Consider the following 19152-nt stretch of genomic DNA (forward strand, 5'->3'; position numbering starts at 1 on the left):
TTGATGAGAAAGAGATATATCTTGTTATTATTAGTGCTAACCTTTTAGAGTAAGAAGAAAAGAAACTATTGAAAACTCTGAAGAAGCACCGTGCTGCTATTAGATATACTCTTGATGATCTTAAGGGCATTAGTCCCACTCTATGCCAGCACAAAATAAAATTGGAGAAATACCCGAAACCGGTTGTTGATCACCAACGACGATTAAATCCTAAGATGAAAGAAGTGGTAAGAAAAGAAATACTAAAACTTTTGGAGGCAGGTATAATTTATCCCGTTGCTGATAGTTAGTGGGTAAGTCCTTTCCATTATGTCCCTAAGAAGGGAGGTATTACTATTGTTCCTAATGATAAAGATGAACTGATCCCATAAAGAATTGTCACAGGTTATCGAATGGTAATTGATTTTCACAAATTAAATAAAGCTACTAAAAAGGATCATTACCCTTTACCTTTTATTGATCAAATGCTATAAAGATTATCCAAACATACACATTTTGCTTTCTAGATGGTTATTCTGATTTCTCTCAAATACCTGTGTCAAAGGAGGATCAAGAAAAGACAACGTTTACTTGCCCTTTCGGTACCTTTGCTTATAGACGTATGCCTTTTGGTTTATGCAATGCACCTGCTACCTTTCAAAGATGTATGACTGCTATATTCTCTGACTTTTGTGAAAAGATTGTTGAGGTTTTCATGGATGATTTCTCCGTATATGGAACTTCTTTTGATGATTGCTTAAGAAACCTTGATCGAGTTTTGCAGAGATGTGAAGAAACTAATCTTGTCTTGAATTGGGAGAAGTGCCACTTTATGGTTAATGAAGGTATTGTCTTGGGGCATAAAATTTCTGTAAGAGGTATTGAAGTTGATAAAGCCAAGGTTGATGCTATTGAAAAGATGTCGTGTCCTAAGGACATTAAAGGTATAAGAAGTTTCCTTGGTCATGCCAGCTTTTATAGGAGGTTCATTAAGGATTTCTCAAAAATTTCTAGGCCTCTGACTAATATCTTACAAAAAGATGTTCCTTTTGTCTTTGATGATGATTGTGTAGAAGCATTTGAAGTACTTAAGAAAGCTTTGATTTCTGCACCTATTGTTCAGCCACCTGATTGGAATGTACCATTTGAAATTATGTGTGATACTAGTGATTATGCTGTAGGGGCTGTTTTAGGACAAAGGGTTGATAAGAAATTAAATGTTATCCAATATGCTAGTAAAACTCTAGACAGTGCCCAAAGAAATTATGCTACTACTGAAAATGAATTTTTAGCAGTTGTATTTGCTTGTGATAAGTTCAGACCTTATATAGTTGATTCTAAAGTAACTGTTCACACTGATCATGCTGCTATTAAATATCTTATGGAAAAGAAAGATGCTAAACCTAGACTTATTAGATGGGTTCTCTTGCTACAAGAATTTGATTTGCATATTATTGATAGAAAGGGAGCTGAGAACCCCGTTGCAGACAACTTGTCTAGGTTAGAGAATGTTCTTGATGACCCACTACCTATTGATGATAGCTTTCCTGATGAAAAATTAGCTGTCATAAATGCATCTCGTACCGCTCCATGGTATGCTGATTATGCTAATTACATTGTTGCTAAATTTATACCACCTAGTTTCACATACCAACAAAAGAAAAAGTTTTTCTATGATTTAATACATTACTTCTGGGATGACCCACACCTTTATAAAGAAAGGGTAGATGGTGTTATTAGACGTTGTGTACCTAAGAATGAACAGGAACAGATCCTACGCAAGTGTCACTCTAAGGCTTATGGAGGACACCATGCTGGAGATAGAACTGCACATAAGGTATTGCAATCCAGTTTTTATTGACCCACTCTCTTGAAGGATGCCCGTAAGTTTGTCTTGTCTTGTCTTGTGATGAATGTCAAAGAATTGGTAATATTAGTAGACGTCAAGAAATGCCTATGAATTATTCACTTGTTATTGAACCATTTGATGTTTGGGGCTTTGATTATATGGAACCGTTTCCTTCCTCTAATGGGTATACACATATCTTAGTTGCTATTGATTACGTTACTAAGGGGGTAGAAGCTATTCCAACTATTAGTGTTGATCATAACACCTCTATTAAGATACTTAAAGAAGTTATTTTTCCGAGGTTCGGAGTCCCTAGATATTTAATGACTGATGGTGGTTAACATTTTTATTCATGGTGCCTTTCGTAAAATGCTTGCTAAGTATGATGTTAATCATATAATTGCATCTCCATATCATCCACAGTCTAGTGGTCAAGTAGAATTAAGCAATAAAGAGCTTAAATTAATTTTGCAAAATACTGTTAATAGATCTAGAAAGAATTAGTCCAAGAAACTTGATGAAGCATTATGGGCATATAGGAATGCATACAAAAATCGTATGGGTATGTCTCCGTATAAAATGGTCTATGGAAAAGCATGTCACTTACCTCTTGAACTAGAACATAAGGCATATTGGGCCATTAAAGAGCTCAATTATGATTTCAAACTTACCGGTGAGAAGAGGCCTTTTGACATTAGCTCACTTGATGAATGGAGAACCCAGGCCTATGAGAATACCAAACTGTTTAAAGAAAAAGTTAAAAGATGGCATGACAAAAGGATACAAAAACGTGAGTTTAATGTAGGTGATTATGTATTGTTATACAACTGTCGTTTAAGATTTTTTGCAGGCAAACTCCTTTCTAAATGGGAAGGTCCTTACGTCATTGAGGAGGTCTATCATTCCAGTGCCATAAAAATTAACAACTTCGAAGGCACAAATCCGAGGGTGGTGAATGGTCAAAGAATCAAACATTATATCTCAGGTAATCCCATAAATGTTGAAACTAATGTTATTGAAACCGTAAACCCAGAGGAATACATAAGGACACTTTCCAGAACGTTTCAGACTCCGAAAAGGAAGAGGTATGTGGTACGGTAAGTAAACCGACTCCAAAATAGTTCTAATAGCAAATTTTCTCCGTTTTGGAATATTTAAGAAAATAGGAAAATAAGAATCAGTCCGGGAAGGACACGAGTCTTCCATGAGGGTGGAGGGTGCGCCCCCTGCCTCGTGGGCACCTCGTGTGCTCTCCGGACTCTGTTTTCTTGCACGATACTTCTTTTGGTCAGTAAAAAAATCATTATATAATCTCCCGAAGGTTTTGACCACTGTACCATGCAAATATCTCCTGTTTTTGTTTTGAGCTGTTTTCTGCCAGGATTGTCAAGGCCAGGCATCATGTCGTCTCCCTCCTTCTCCAACAATGAAGACAACGATGCTTGGCTAATGAAGATAGAGCTGAAGAGAGAAGAGCTCGGAGAGATCAAAAAAGATGATGGGATCAAGAAGGCCATGGGGGATCAAGTTCCGGCGATAGAAGACGAAGACATTCTTCAATCCCATCATAATCTCCTTATCCCAACGGAGATTGAAGCTTTCAAGATGATTGAGTTAGCTCGCATTCAAAACAAGTATCTCACAAGTGAAAATATTGTGTTGAAGGAGCATATCATCGTACTCAAGGGCATCATCCGCAAATTGGAGGATCTCCTACGCTCGATGTGCGACTATCCATCATCGGCATCATCTTCTCCACCAACAAAGAAGAACTGAGTATCTGTTATGGGCACTCTCCTTGGAAACTGCCAAGCTTGGGGGAGTGCCCCGGTATCGTATCACCATCACACTTTTATCTTTACCATTTTTCTTAGTTTGATCCTTTTGGTAATATCTTGATCTAGTAGAATAAAGTTTTAGTACGATCTAGTTTTAAGTTTTTGCTTTATGATCCTTCTATGTAATCGAGTCTGTGAGCTATATAATAAAGATTAGTGTTGATTCAAGGGCTTGGCTATCTTGCTATGATCTTGAGGGGATAAAAATAAAAGAGAAGAGAAAGAATAAAAAGAAATAAAGAGATCATATGGATCTTATGGAGAGTAATGACTTCACATATAAAGAGTATGATGAATAAAAGTTGTTGAGAGTTGAAAAACATAGTTTTGGTCATCGTTGCAATTAATAGGAAGTAATAAAGAAAGAGAGGTTTTCACATATAAATATACTATCTTGGACATCTTTTATGATTGTGAGCACTCATTAAAATATGACATGCTAAAGAGTTGATGTTGGACAAGGAAGACAACGTAATTGGTTATGTTTTCTTACATCCAAAATAAATTATATTGTCATGGATCATCCAACATGTTGAGCTTGCCTTTCCCTCTCATGCTAGCCAAATTCTTTGCATCAAGTAGAAATACTACTTGTGCTTCCAAATATCCTTAAACTCAGTTTTGCCATGAGAGTCCACCAAACCTACCTATGGATTGAGTAAGATCCTTCAAGTGTTGTCATTGTTGCAAGCAATAAAAATTGCTCTCCAAATCTGTATGACTTATTAGTGTGGAGAAAATAAGCTTTGTACGATCTTGTGATATGGAAGAAATAAAAGCGACGAACTGCATAATAAAGGTCCATATCACAAGTGGCAATATAAAGTGACATTCTTTTGCATTAAGATTTTGTGCATTCAACCATAAAAGCACATGACAACCTCTGCTTCCCTCTGCGAAGAGCCTATCTTTTATTCTTATCTATTACTTCGTACAAGAGTCATGGTGATTTTCGCCTTTTCTTTTTACATTTTATCCTTTGGCAAGCACAATGTGTTGGAAAGATCCAAATATATATAGCTAATTGGATGTGAGTTTTCATGAACTATTATTGTTGACATTACCCATGAGGTAAAAGGTTGGGCGGCAAAACTATGAGCCTCTATCTTTCTCTGTGTCCGATTAAAACTTCATACCCATAAATATTGCGTGAGTGTTAGCAATTGTGAAAGACTAAATGATAGTTGAGTATGTGGACTTGCTGAAAAGCTCTTATATTGACTCTTTTTTATATTATGATAAATTGTAATTGCTTCAATAACTGAGATTATAGTTTGTTAGTTTTCAGTGAAGTTTCTGATTCATACTTGAAATTGTGATTGAATTGTTACTTTAGCATAAAAAATCATATGACAATATATATATATATATATATATATAAAGTCTATTAGGGACCCAGGGTGAAGAATAAGTAATTCTTCACCCTGGTCAATCGACCGAGACGGAGGTTAAAGCTAAACCAAACTGACACCGTCTACCGCTATAAAATTCTACTGGCACCGATGTAATTTTACTTTTCCTCCTTACCGCTGTAAAATTTACTAGTGCCGCTGTAATTTTACTTTGGGACATTTACATTTGAGCCCCTAGTTGTGTCACACCCGTGTGTTTTACCCTTAAATTCAAAAAACCCTCGTTTCTGCCTGAGTTCGTTTGCTCTTCTTACGCTTTTGCCCTTTGACCGTTTGACCGTAACTTTGAAAACTTCATAACGAATTCATACTAACTCAGAAAATGCATATAAGATATCAGAATGTTCGGAAAAACATCACCTGTATGCGCATGTCATTTGCATTCATGAAAAAAGTGCATTCATGACAAAAGGCATCATATGAGCTCAAACTGAGATAGGAACTTTTCAGCACTTTTGTCATGAATGCAAATGACATGCACATATAGGTGATGTTTTTCCGATCATTTTGATATCTTATTTGCATTTTTCCGAGTTAGTATGATTTAGTTACGAAGTTTTTAAAGTTACGGTCAAACGGTCAAAGGGTAAAAGCATAAGAGGAGTAAACGAGCTTGGATAGAAATGAGATTTTTTTGAATTTAGAGGCAAAACACATGGGTGTGACACAACTAGGGGCTCAAATGTAATTGTCCCTTTTACTTTTGCCTTGATGGTTAGCTGATCGTGGGGATTAGGAGCTATCCTGTTCCCCATCCTATTCTATACGAGCGGTTTCGTGGCGAGCGGCTGGTGGGATCGACAGTGTGGTGCTCGGCGGCAAATCTTACTGCTTGGTGTTGGCGGCCCACCTCCCATTCTATTCCAAACAGGCGATGCGGTGAGGCGCTGCTCATGGGATCAGCAGTGTAGTTGTCGGTTGGCAGGCGGGGCGGCCCTCGTATGTATGGTGGCCGCGGTGGCTCTACATGAATGGATGCGGCGGCGCTGCGGTGGGTTTCAGGTGGCGCTAGAAGGTACTGAGTTCAACGTTTTTTGTTTTTATTTTTAGGATATTTTCAATTTTCTTGCCGATTGAGTGTTTTGGGTTGTCTGCCTGTAGCTGCAGCAGTTCAGGAAGAAGATTGGGAAGAAGGTGACACGGACAAGGGGGCGTCGAAGGCGTGTGCCATCTCCTAGATGTGGAGAGTGGCAACAGCCATTATAGCTTGTGTTTTAGATACCTTTCTGAGTATGGTGCCTGAAGTTGAGCGAGTCATTGGTGTGTGTAATACTCATCCACAGGAAGCCGCAAGGTTTCAGGTGGAGAGCTCATGGGAGGATGTGAGAAACCCTGATCCTACTAGTCTTAGTTCCAATATATTTCCACTTTCTTTATGTCCATGTTCTTCCCAAATTTTCTTTCTTTTTCTGAACGAATGTCATTAATTAAGGACCAGGGTTACAACGTTCTGGGAACTGGTTCTTTCCAAATTGCTAAATCGGTGTTCCATTTTTGTCGAATCGGTAGTGTAGACTCTAGAGAGATCTTGAGAAGGAATGTCATACCCGAAGAGGTTATATGAAGTTTACAGTATGGGTGTGCTTGTGTTTGCATGGGTTCATTTACACTTTTTTAATTGTTTTTTCTTAGTAACAGACTCTAATTTTGTTTGTTTTGTATCTCCAACTAGTTTTGTTGGATGTGTTTTTTGGTTAGGAAGTTTTAGTCTGCTGTTTGTTCCCAGTCCATGTAGAGGTAGAGCAGTATTTCTGTCAAATTTCTATGCTCTATGATGTGGAAGCATCAGGTGCTACGAAATGGCTAAAATTTTGTCAGCTAGAAGTACAGTCATATAGGAGAATATTTAGTTTGTTGTTTAAATTTTTGAAGCCTGATGTTTTCTCAATCAGTGATGAAGATTTCCAGTTTTGTTTTAGTCCCCTGGGAAAACCATTCAGTATTTTACATGCTTTTGAATTATTTAGCAGTATTCATTTGAATGTAGCTGGAGTTTAGGCTCGTTAATCTAATATATGTACATATTAGGAATTCATATTAGTTAGCTTTCCTGCAGATAATAGTATATGTATTTTCTTTTGAGCACTACCTGGTATTTGTACCGTGGTTGGTGGTCGTGGATTAGTAGCAGGCCGAGCAGTGATGTAGCGTCGCCAGTGGTCCTTGGCATCAGGTTAGGTTGGTTGTTGGCATCGCTTCTTCATGCAGTCTCTGCATCTCTTCCTACCATGTCGGTCGTCCAGCCAGGCATTCACCACGGGTCGCCTTGAGATCACCCCCTCTCCACTAATTTACATTAGTATGTGTCGATTCATTTGCCCATGGAAATTATCTGCTCAAATCTGGTTAGACTTAGAAATAAAATTGCTAATTTGAATTTACATAGATTAACTTCCCCATATGAGGAGGCAAAGGATTCTGGTTTCTATTTTGACACTATCCCCGAATTAAGAATGACATTTGTCACAAGCACAGAATAATTCCACTGAAACTATAGTTTAGCCCAACGAGTGTGCTCTTCATTGTTTGATTAAACCTTTGTGAGTACAACAAAATATGAAACCAGGTAGTTGGTCTCTCCTCTAAAAAAACAAATTGTCACTTTTGTACTGCAGCTAATAGAAGGAATTTATTTGTTTTATTTATGCGTAGCATTTTCTACAATCATCTATTATGATGTTGATCATTTCATGCAAGGTAAATTTGTTCATCTCAATAATGTATTATTAATACACCTTGGAAACGTTTCACCAAAAAGAACACCATTACTTTATTGGGGATATCCACTGATTTTCTTCTTAATCATGTGGGCTTGTTCTGAAACTCCATGCATTCTCTCACGGAACTGCATATGAACATCAACAGATAATTTGTTTCAAGTTTCAATTGAAACAAGCTATGCCTCTTTTTGGATGTACTCTAGTGGGCCTACTGTTTGAACTCTAACCATTAAATATGAATTTCCCACTGGAATGATATCATGATCAGTTTTATTTAGGCTGTAGGTAGCTCATCGTTTATACCCTGATAACAGTACTCAACATGTTACAGAAGTGATATTGTTTGTTTTACGGGAAGACTCATACTGCTGTTTTCCCCAGTAATAAAGAAGCGACAACAAAAAGTACAAAGAGGAGGGGAGGTCGAGAAATGAGAAATAGAAAACAATGTCTCCATTGCTGGTACCGCAAAATTCACCCACCTGCTATTTTAAAGGAGTTTCTAATTTAAGTGATATTGTTTTCATATGATGTTTCTGTAACACTTTCTTTTTGGCTGCAGGCTGTCGTGGGTTGCAAGATGATCAACACCAAGCTTGCTGGTCTAAGCTTAATTCTGGAAGTTCTAATCGATAGTTTCAGTATTGCATACAAAGGCTAATCAGTGCAGCGCTGAAGATCTCTCATACATCTTCCTTCAGTCACGTAAAAAACCAGATGTAAATTACAAAGCTGCTCCTATGTATGTATATATCTGTAGATGCTCTTTCTTGTGACTAGTCATTGTAAAGTAATTTCTTATGACTGCATTAGTGCTTCATTTTGTTGCCACATTGTCGCTCGAAGTGTTGAATATTTTGCTTCTTACTTTGCTGCTCTGATCTAATTCATTCATTTAACTTGGCTATAATATGTTTGGTAGTTTGGAGATGGTATTGTCCATTGAATGTGATGGTAATTGGGGGGAATTATGCCCAGCGAATCATTTCATTTAAGCCGAACTCTAGCATGTTCAGATACTGGCAACCAATCGACTAGGGAGATGACAAAAGGCTAGTGGTGTAATTCTTAATTGCAGACACTCAAAATTACCAAAGAAATGAACTTATATGTGATAACCAAAAACAACAACGGATCAAATCATCAATACTTGATCTTACACTGTTACACAGACACTTGCTAATTAAGCCAGTGATGCCAAACATGTACACTGTCTCAAATATAAATGTGATGCATGAATAAAGAAGCAATGCCAACCACCTAATCACAAGAGGACATGTCATTCATGGGCCGAAGAAAGGCATATGAATGTGATTAAAAAAATGCTAGTACTACCTCCAACAGTCATCAAACACCAGGAAATGCAGCAAGAGCACGCCATACTCCAGTAAAAAGAAAGATGCTCACCAGGAAATGCAGCAAGAGTACTAATTTGCAATTTGTCAGACAGTTAAACTCATTTCATGCGCCGGTAAAAAAAATAAGATGACTGAGAACTGGTGCTGCAATTCCAGATAACTAATTTCATATTTTCTTACCATATCTCCTATTTCTCCCCTTTATGTTCACCGTTTATAGCAAGGTAGCTATCTTACAAATAACTAGGGCTGCAACTTCAGAAATCGATACTTAAAAAAAAGATCCCACATGAGATTCCCACCACATGCTCTTCATGGCGTGTTATGAATAGGTCTTGCTAAAATAGAACGATTTTTTTTATGAATAAGCTGTGATCTAAAGCAGCTCGAGGCAGAACCATGGCTGCTCGCTCAGACGAGGCTCCCCCACTACGGCCTTCTCGGGTGGGACGGGTACTCTGCTCCCTCTGAGGAGCCTCCGCGCCGGGACGAGCTGTGCCACAGCGGCCGCGGCGACTACTCGCCAGACAGTGCGTCGGTGTGCAACCACCCCGATGCATCCTCGTCAGGTTGGGCTCTCCCATGGCAATACTCCGTAGCACCGGATAGGCCGTCCGAGCGACGAGACAAGGTTAGGATGAAGCGAACTGGAGAGGCAGCACGACTCGCTATTCATTTCTTTGTGGGAGTTGAACAGGAGGCAGAGTCGATGCCTTTGTGAAGTAAATTTACATGGCTTGCTATCCATTTTTTACGCCACGTGCAGTTGTAGCGGAGCGGTAGCTCGTTCCATAAATTTACCTCAAGATTTTAAGTTGCATGTGTGGGATGCGTGCACAGTGGGCTGGTTCGGTTGTAAATTTACATCACACACGTTGTAGCGCTCAGGCTGGAGTTGGGTGGGGTGAAGAATAAGAGTTCTTCACCCTGGGTGACGAATAGATGCCCTTATATATGTTGCTGTTATAAGAATGATCATGATGTTCTTATGTCCGTATTTTATTTTATCGACACCTCTATTTCTAAACATGTGGACATATTTTTTGATATCGGCTTTCGCTTGAGGACAAGCGAGGTCTAAGCTTGGGGGAGTTGATACGTCCATTTTGCATCATGCTTTTATATTGATATTTATTGCATTATGGGCTGTTATTACAAATTATGTCACAATACTTATGCCTATTCTTTCTTATTTTATAAGGTTTACATGAAGAGGAGGAATGCCGGTAGCTGGAATTCTGGGCTGGAAATGAGCAAATATTAGAGATATATTCTGCACAACTCCAAAAGTCCTGAAATTTCACGGGAGCATGTTTCAGAATATATAAAAAAATATTGGGCGAAAGAAGTACCAGAGGGGGGCCACCCACCATCCACGAGGGTGGGGGCGCGCCCCCTGCCTCGTGGCCCCCCTGGCAGCCCTCTGATGCCCATCTTTGGCTATATGGAGTCTTTCGTCCTGGATAAAAATCAGAATAAAGCTTACAAGACGAAACTCCGCCGCCACGAGGCGGAACCTTGGCGGAACCAATCTAGGGCTCCGACGGAGCTGTTCTACCGAGAAACTTCACTCCGGGAGGGGGAAATCATCACCACCGTCATCATCATCAATCCTCTCATCGGGAGGGGGTCAATCTTGATCAACATCTTCACCAGCACCATCTCATCTCAAATCCTAGTTCATCTCTTGTATCCAATTTTTGTCTCAAAACCTCAGATTTGTACCTGTGGGTTGCTAGTAGTGTTGATTACTCCTTGTAGTTGATGCTAGTTGGTTTATTCGGTGGAAGATCATATGTTCAGATCCTTTATGCATATTAATACCCCTCTGATTATGAACATGAATATGATTTGTGAGTATTTACGTTTGTTCCTGAGGACATGGGAGAAGTCTTGCTATAAGTAGTCATGTGAATTTGGTATTCGTTCGATATTTTGATGAGATGTATGTTGTGTTTCCTTTAGTGGTGTCATGTGAGTGTCGACTACATGACACTTCACCATTGTTTGGGCCTAGAGGAAGGCATTGGGGAGTAATAAGTAGATGATGGGTTGCTAGAGTGATAGAAGCTTAAACCCTAGTTTATGAGTTGCTTCGTAAGGGGCTGACCTAGATCCATATGTTTCATGCTATGGTTAGGTTTGCCTTAATACTTCTTTTGTAGTTGCGGATGCTTACAAGAGGGGTTAATCATAAGTGGGGTGCTTGTCCAAGAAAGGACAATACCTAAGCACCGGTCCACCCACATATCAAATCATCAAAGTCCCGAACGCGAATCATATGAACGTGATGAAAACTAGCTTGACGATAATTCCCATGTGTCCTCGGGAGCGTTTTACTTTATATAAGAGTTTGTCCAGGCTTGTCCTTTGCTACAAAAAGGATTGGGCCATCTTGCTGCACCTTATTTACTTTTATTACTTGTTACCCGTTATGAATTACCTTATCACAAAACTATCTGTTACCGATAATTTTTTTTGACTATATACTGCAAGGCAACAGCCTCACAACTCTTTATTCAAAACAAAACAAAAAGATCTCTGTACAACAAACGGAGGAAGGAAAGAAAAAAGGAAAGCTAGCATACTTACAAAGGGAGTTAGGGGAGGGATGCTATCATACTTACAAAGGAAGTTAGGGGAGGGAGGCTATCCAGGCTAATAAACTGTCCCTATATTTACATTTGATCCTATGAGCCAGTAAGGATAAATCATGCACAAAATTCCTCCTCCAAGCTCTGAAACTTGGAGTCTCATTTCTGAAGATCTTGCCATTCCTCTGTGTCCAGATGTCCCAAGTGGCAGTAAAGACCACCTCAGAGAAGAAAGGCCTGTTGAAATCCCTCCTAGAAGCTGTAGCCATCATATAAGTAGTCTGATTGGGCGTTACAGACCAAGATATCCCAAGATAATTCCAAACTCTTTGACTGAAGTTGCAAGAGAAGAAGAGGTGTACTCTATCTTCATGGAGTGAAGATTGGCATAGCACACAAGTATCATCTTGGATATTCCAGTGTCTTCTCTGCATCATGTCACGTGTGTTGAGGCGATCCATCAATAAAAGCCATCCAAAAACCTTGATCTTGAGGGTACAGGAGCTTTTCCAAATATACTGGAACAGTGGGTCAATCCTCAAACGGGAGAAGGTAAACTCATAATAGAGTTTGGATTGATATTCTCCAGATTTGGATGGCCATTTCCAAACATCATTCTCCTCAGACTGCAAACTTATGGGTTGTAGCAAGTTTTGCAGTTGTGTTAGCTCCAGATATGCCTCCTCTGAGAAAGGTAGGTGAAAACCTTCCATAATCGTCTGATGAGAAAGAAAACCCTTAACTGTTATTGTGTCATCCATGGCAAATGAATGAAGTCGAGGGAAACGATCCTTAAGGGCAATCATACGGTTGTCGATTTGCCAACGATCAAGCCAAAAAACCACAGTATCCCCAGCATGCACTTCTGGTATGGCTAACAACACAAACTTGTCATACAACCTGAGCACATCGCGCCACCAAAATGAGCCACAGAGCTGAGTGACTTGTGGAGGTGAGGAATGATAGTAAGAATCCCAGATTAGATTCACCCATGGAACATCTTTCTTGTTGAAAAACTTGAACAGATGCTTGAGCAGAAGAGCTTCATTTTGCACTCCCAAATGGGTGACCCCTAGCCCTCCAAACTTTTTTGGTCGACATACCAAATCCCAAGCGGCTAGAGATTGCCTTGGAACGTCAGTATTCCCCCGCCAGAGGCATTGACGTTCGATCCTTTCAATCTGTTTGAGGATACCCTGCGGTATTGATAAGGAACAGAGAAAGTAGATGGGCATGGATGTGAGGACAGACTACAGAAGTTGGAGTCGACTGCCTTGGTTGAGGAGACATGAAGATGCCGAAAGTCTTCTCTCAATGCGATCAACAAGAGGCAGCAGGTCATAAATGGTCGGTCTAGAGGTACCCATGGGCAAGCTAAGATAAGTAAATGGCATTGATCCAACAGAGCAGCCCAGCAAATCAGCAATGCGAGCTCCTTCTTCTGCAGACATATTCATTGGGATGAGAGATGATTTGCTGAAATTGACCTGCAGACCCGTGGATGTAGCAAAGTTGTGTAACATATCCTTGAGGGCAATGAGTTGGCTATCCACCGCTGGCAAAACTATCAGAGTATCATCCGCATACTGCACAATCGGGTAATCATTTGATCTCGTTGGGATTGGTAGGGTGAGGACATTACGGGCACACATGTCATTCACGACAGCTTGTAAAAGATCCACCGCAATGACGAAGAGGAGGGGCAATAGGGGATCGCCTTGCCGAACACCACATTTGCATTGGAAATGCTGGCCCGGTACTCCATTTAACAATACTGAAGAAGAACCCGACGATAGGAGGTTACTGACCCAGTCCTTCCAATCGTCATCAAAGCCCTTATGCTTAAGAATTGTGAGGATGGCATCATGCTCAATCGTGTCAAATGCTTTTGTGAAATCAAGTTTCAGTAAAACAATGGGCCTCTTTGATGCTTTGCACTGGTGTATATATTCAAAACACCATGCAAGACAGTTCTGGATAGAGCGACACTTGAGAAAGCCATATTGGTTGCGATGTATGCATTGGAGGATTACTTTCTGCAATCGATTCGCTAGAAGTTTGGTCAAGAATTTTAGACATGTATTGGTTAAAGAGATGGGCCGAAAGTCACCAACAGACTCCGGGCTTAACTTCTTAGGAATGAGAGTAATGAGGGATGTGTTCAAACATTCCAGGTTGCAGTTTCCTTCATAGAACTCATTAGCTAGCTTCATAAAATCTGGCTTTAGAACGCTCCAGCATTTCCTGAGGAAAAGGCCAGTAAATCCATCCGGGCCCGGGGCACGGTCTGGTGGTAAATGTTTAATGACCTCCTCCACTTCATCATCAGAGAAAGGCCTGGATAACTCCTCAAGACCCTGGACTCTAGGCAGCAAGGTGTCAAGATCAAAGGTCATGCGAATCCCCTTAGATTGGCCCATACGTTGTTTGAAATCTGACCAGAACATGGAAGCTAACTGATGATGATCAGTGACAACCTCTCCTGCAGCGTTTTTAATGGAGGTGATTGTATTCCTTCGGTAGCGCTCAGTGGCCATGGCGTGGAAGAACTTCGTGTTTTCTTCCCCAACTTTGATAGATCTGATAGTGCATCGCTGTTTCCAGTATATAAATTGCAAACTAAGAATATCCTCAAGATGAAGTTTAACAATTTTACGAAAGTTCATCTCTGGCCAAGTGAGCACCCTTAGTTCCTCCAGGCCATCAAAGTGCAAGATCACCTTGTTGCAACCAGCAATAAGGGCTTTAACCTTCGAGAGACTAACATGCCACCTCTTAAGAGCATAGCGAAGGGCTTTAAATTTGGCCGAGATAGTGGACGCAGTAGAAGCCCTGTGGACAGGCTTGTTCCATACTTCAGAAACACATTCAGCAAAACCAGGTAGATTAACCCAATAGTTTTCAAAACGGAAAACTTTGGCTTTTGGGATAGAAGTGGCAACCGAGACCACACAAGGTACGTGGTCCGATGCAGTCCTTGCTAGGGGCAAGACCATCGTATTAGGGTGGTCTGAGGTCCAAGCTACTGTGGTAAAAAAACCAGTCAATCTGTTCAAGGAGTGGACTTGTTTGCATATTGGACCAGGTAAACTGCCGTCCTTTTATTGGTAATTCAACCAAGCCTAAATGGCCAATGATTTCATTAAAAAGGAAGATACCATTAACATCACCCCCTGGTAGATTACGGTTGTCCAAAGATCGCATGAAATTGAAATCACCAAGCAACAGCCAATTCTCATCCATTTGAATGTTGAGATTATATAACCACTGAACAAATTCAGCTCGAGCTGGATTCTGACAAGGACCATAAACTGACACTAAAGTCCAAACTTCAGAAGTGTGAGAAGATTTGAACTCAACAATAATACCATATGGAAGCGCCTGGATTAATCTGCCAGAGAAAAAAGTTGAATTCCAAATAACCAGAATCCCACCAGAAGCCCCGGCTGAAGGTATATACGCGAAAGTATCAAAGCGTCGAGGACAAAATTTCCTAAGGAAACGCTGATCAATGTGCATGCATTTAGTTTCTTGCAAACAGATATGGAGCACCCACTTTCATCTATCTTTTGTTTGACTGCAAGTTGTCGCGCTTCGGAGTTAAGACCATGCACATTCCAACACAAAATCTTCCAGTCTCTAAGGTTTGTCTGACTCATTACAAACTAACATAAAGAAGAGCAAAAGTAGATCACATAATGACCTACAGCATCCATCAAACAGCATCATAAAGTTCCACAGCAGATAGAGTAAATAAAGATAAGTGGCGATTGAAGGGGTTCGCCAGCAACCCTTGATGCAATTGGCTTCATGCATCATCGGCATCCCTGGAGGTAGAGGCTTCAGAAGGATCAGCTACAAGCTTTTCCACTATGATCTTTTCAGGGGCAATCTTCAGGCGTGCGCCAATGCGTTGCAGATCAGCAATGGCAGTTGGAGGAGGCACAACTGTCTCATCAGGAGCGGGTGCAGACTGAGTGGGCCGAGCACAAGTTCTATGCTTCTTTGTGCGCCTGACAGATTGTGGTGTGTTAGTTCCTGGGGGTACCTGATGAAAACCATCGTGCAGGGAGCGGAGCCGCGCGCTACGTCGAACTTCTGTCTCCAGGACAATAGAAGCAGATTTGCGTGGGCGCTTGTTAGTGGTTGCAGGCAACATAGCATAGAACTGAAATTTCTCGGTGACAGGTTCAGACAACTCAGCAGGCTCTTCGAAACAGAGCGCCCGAGCAACAGGGCGCTTGGTTGGAGAAAACTGGTAGGAAGACTCAGTAGCAATCGGTGGTGGCAACAAGCTGAGATTCATGCTCCCAGTAGAAAGATGCGGATACCAGGACTGCTTGATGGAGTTGAACAAAGGCATCTGCAATGGACGTGGGATGACTACTGAAGCAAACTGTGGCATGTACTTATAGAAGGTACGGGTCCACTGCATCTGGGGAGGCAGGATTGGGCCAAAGACCGTGAGCACCTGACCAATGTGGAGGACCTGTTGAGCTGGAAGAGCCACTGGGTGAAAAGGCGCAATCTCTGCATTGTGAGCGTCTTCTGGACCATTGTCATTGTGCATAGAATTATCAGACACCTGCAACACCATGGATTCTTGAGACTGAACTTCAAGAGGTTCGTCAGGAACTGCCATATTTGCAGGAGCAGCCTCATGCTGATCATTAGCATTGTCAACAGTGGGTGGCGGCACGTCATTCCACCCAATCTCAGGAAACTCTGGCAGAACCCAGTTGTGATTGTTGAAGTGGAGATGACCAGGCAGGGGTGAGGATTTCCATCAAATGGCATGGGGTCTTCATCTGCAGGTAGCACGTCCGCAAAATCCGCGGACAGGACATATATAGGAGCAGACCATGAAACCCTAGTCCCACCAAAGTCCTCGAACTCGCGATAAACCACATCTCGTGGTACTAGGGATGGAGCAGGGAAGGACACATATGCCAGAGTCGTCGCCAGTAAAGGGTTCGCCTGATGCCAATAATGGAAGCGACCAAAGGTGCTGATTACCTCTGCAATGAACTGCGGCCGACGATAATCCAATGGGACCCCAAGAAGCATGACCCATCCACGACGAAAACCCTGAACAGCTCTGTAATTGTTCCCCTCATCATGCGGAATAAAACGGACAAAGCGGTCATTACCCAAATCAAAGGGAGGGTGATCTACCATGATCTGCCTAGAGATGGCACTACGAAACCGAAAAAGCCCGACACCTTGAATCCATGGCTGGACATCCAGAATTTCGCTTTCCAACTGATTGACAACAAAATCACTAACCATATTGCGGTAGAGTTGAATCTCCTCAGGCAGTGGCGTTGGCTCGACGATGCCAATCGCGTACTCCTTATGCCTTCTGTTAGGCGCAACAGCTGGAGCAAAAAACGTGCGAGGAAGACGGAGCGGTCCACCGTCGATGATCTCAAAGCCGGGCGGCACGTATGGCAGTGGGTCAAGCTCGAAGTTGGCCATCTCTGGAGATGCTGGCGGAGAGCGCTGCAATGGCGGGGGTGTTGTGGGTGGAGGTGGCGGCGTGTCTGGCGGTGGGGCGGACGGTGGTGCTGGTGTAGGTGGTGCAAGGGGGGGTGGTGGCGGAGGCAGAGCTGGAGGGGAAGAGGGTAATGGCGTAGGCTCAGATGACGATGCTAGATGGAACTCGTCGACGGGACGTATCAATGGGTAGGCGGCAGCGGCAGGTTGGAGGGAACTCGAGGCGTCAAGCCCTATAGATGGTGGTGGGTGGTCAGATGGACTCTCAATGCCATGCGGGACCCACCTAAAACCTCCTGCTGGCGCAGGTCCTGTGCAAGATTTTGCCCTGTGGCCTGGCCGAAAACATTGGCGACAACGCGTTTGATTGGTGCAATTAGCGATGATATGTGCCATAGAAAAGCAGTTGTGGCATTTCCAAACATTGAAAACCATATCATCAACCATAGAAGAAAAACCATCCAAATCCGCCGCTGACCGGCCCGTCTCGTGGGTAGGAGATTTGTCATTGACCTGCCATGCATTGGGAGATTCAGCATCGACTAGGCCTGTAGAAGTGTCGCGTGATACAGAAGACGGGCTGTTGGGCTGGGTAGTATTGGCTGTGGTTGACCCAATTGGTCCAGCAATTGAAGGTAAGTTAGGAGGATTTGAAACAATCACAGACCCGCCCAACAAATGCTCCGAAGATTGAGGAGCCAGCTCGCGCGAGATTGACGCAGATTGAGCAAGCGGCGGGGGAACCATACCAAAACAGATCGGTGGCGAGGCCACCGTCCACCGGAGCTCCGGCGCCGGAGGTGGATGAATAATAACACTCTCACGTTGTTGAAGAACATAACCCGCGTCCCATACCATGTCAACGCAATCTTGCGTGGCAGGGTACTGGTATCCTTTGCAAACTGGATAGTTTTGGGACGTGGCAAAAGAGAGTTTCTTCCTGCAACTGAGGGCAGATTTGAGCGAGGATTTAACAGGAGGTTTATGCATGGCTAACATGCCCAGCGTAGCCCGACGTTTGTTAGGGCTAACAAAGATCCATTCGGCATCACACTCTTTCCTCCAAATCAAAACCTCACGTCTCCAATTTGGCCCACCATGTCCCCAAAGATGGAAGAAGCATTTGAAATGCTTACAAATAAAAGACCTAAGAGCAAGAATGTGGAGACCAACTTTTTTGCATGAGACATGAAAGGAGAATACCTTGTCACGTATTAGGGAAACCATGAACTCAATCGCTGATCCACCAATAGCGGCCTCGAGTGCTGTAGCAACTGAATCCTCTGAGAGTCGGAAATCATGCCTACTGAAAGATACCACCATGATGAAAGAATCCATGCCATCAGTAGGATGAACCGAGACGCCAAGAGATCTATAGATCTCATTTGCAAAAACTAGCCCCTTGGAGAAATCCAAGCCAAGGGTGGAACCAGAACCCTGATCCATCAAAGATGGTGATCCACGTGGAGAGGAGATGACGTCGGATCCGATGAGTGGATGGGTTTGGGAAATTAGTGGCTAGGAAGGGAGATCGCCGGAGAGCCTATCGGCGGGGGTGGGGGTGGGGTGGGAGCCATCTCAAGTCTTGATCCACTTCTCCTAATAGCAATACTTCTCATGTTACCGATAATTTCAGTGCTTGCAGAGAATACCTTACTGAAAATTGCTTATCATTTCCTTCTGCTCCTCATTGGGTTCGACACTCTTACTTATCGAAAGGACCACGATAGATCCCCTATACTTGTGGGTCATCACTGGAACTAGGGCGCGCCAAGGAGGGGAGGAATCCTCCTCCTAGTAGGAGTAGGATTCCTCCTTTCCTAGTCCAACTAAGAGGAGAAGGGGAAAGAGGGAAAAGAGAGGAAGAGGAGAAGGAAATGGGGGACGCGCCCCCTCCCTAGTCCAA

The 19152-nt window shown here is 42.3% G+C and overlaps 1 long non-coding RNA gene across 2 annotated transcripts; it reads left to right on the top strand.

Moving 5' to 3' along the window:
- Positions 1-5820: 5820 nt before the first annotated feature.
- Positions 5821-8638, top strand: LOC119359563. 2 transcript variants are annotated; one of them, XR_005172591.1, is made up of 4 exons: positions 5821-6093; positions 6180-6400; positions 8180-8260; positions 8361-8638. It is a non-coding gene; the product is annotated as an uncharacterized LOC119359563 (long non-coding RNA). The 2 variants fall into 2 exon arrangements; XR_005172590.1 differs by having other exon boundaries at positions 6180-8260.
- Positions 8639-19152: the final 10514 nt, after the last annotated feature.

This window comes from Triticum dicoccoides, chromosome 2A, assembly GCF_002162155.2.
Source record: "Triticum dicoccoides isolate Atlit2015 ecotype Zavitan chromosome 2A, WEW_v2.0, whole genome shotgun sequence".
NCBI lineage: Eukaryota > Viridiplantae > Streptophyta > Magnoliopsida > Poales > Poaceae > Triticum > Triticum dicoccoides.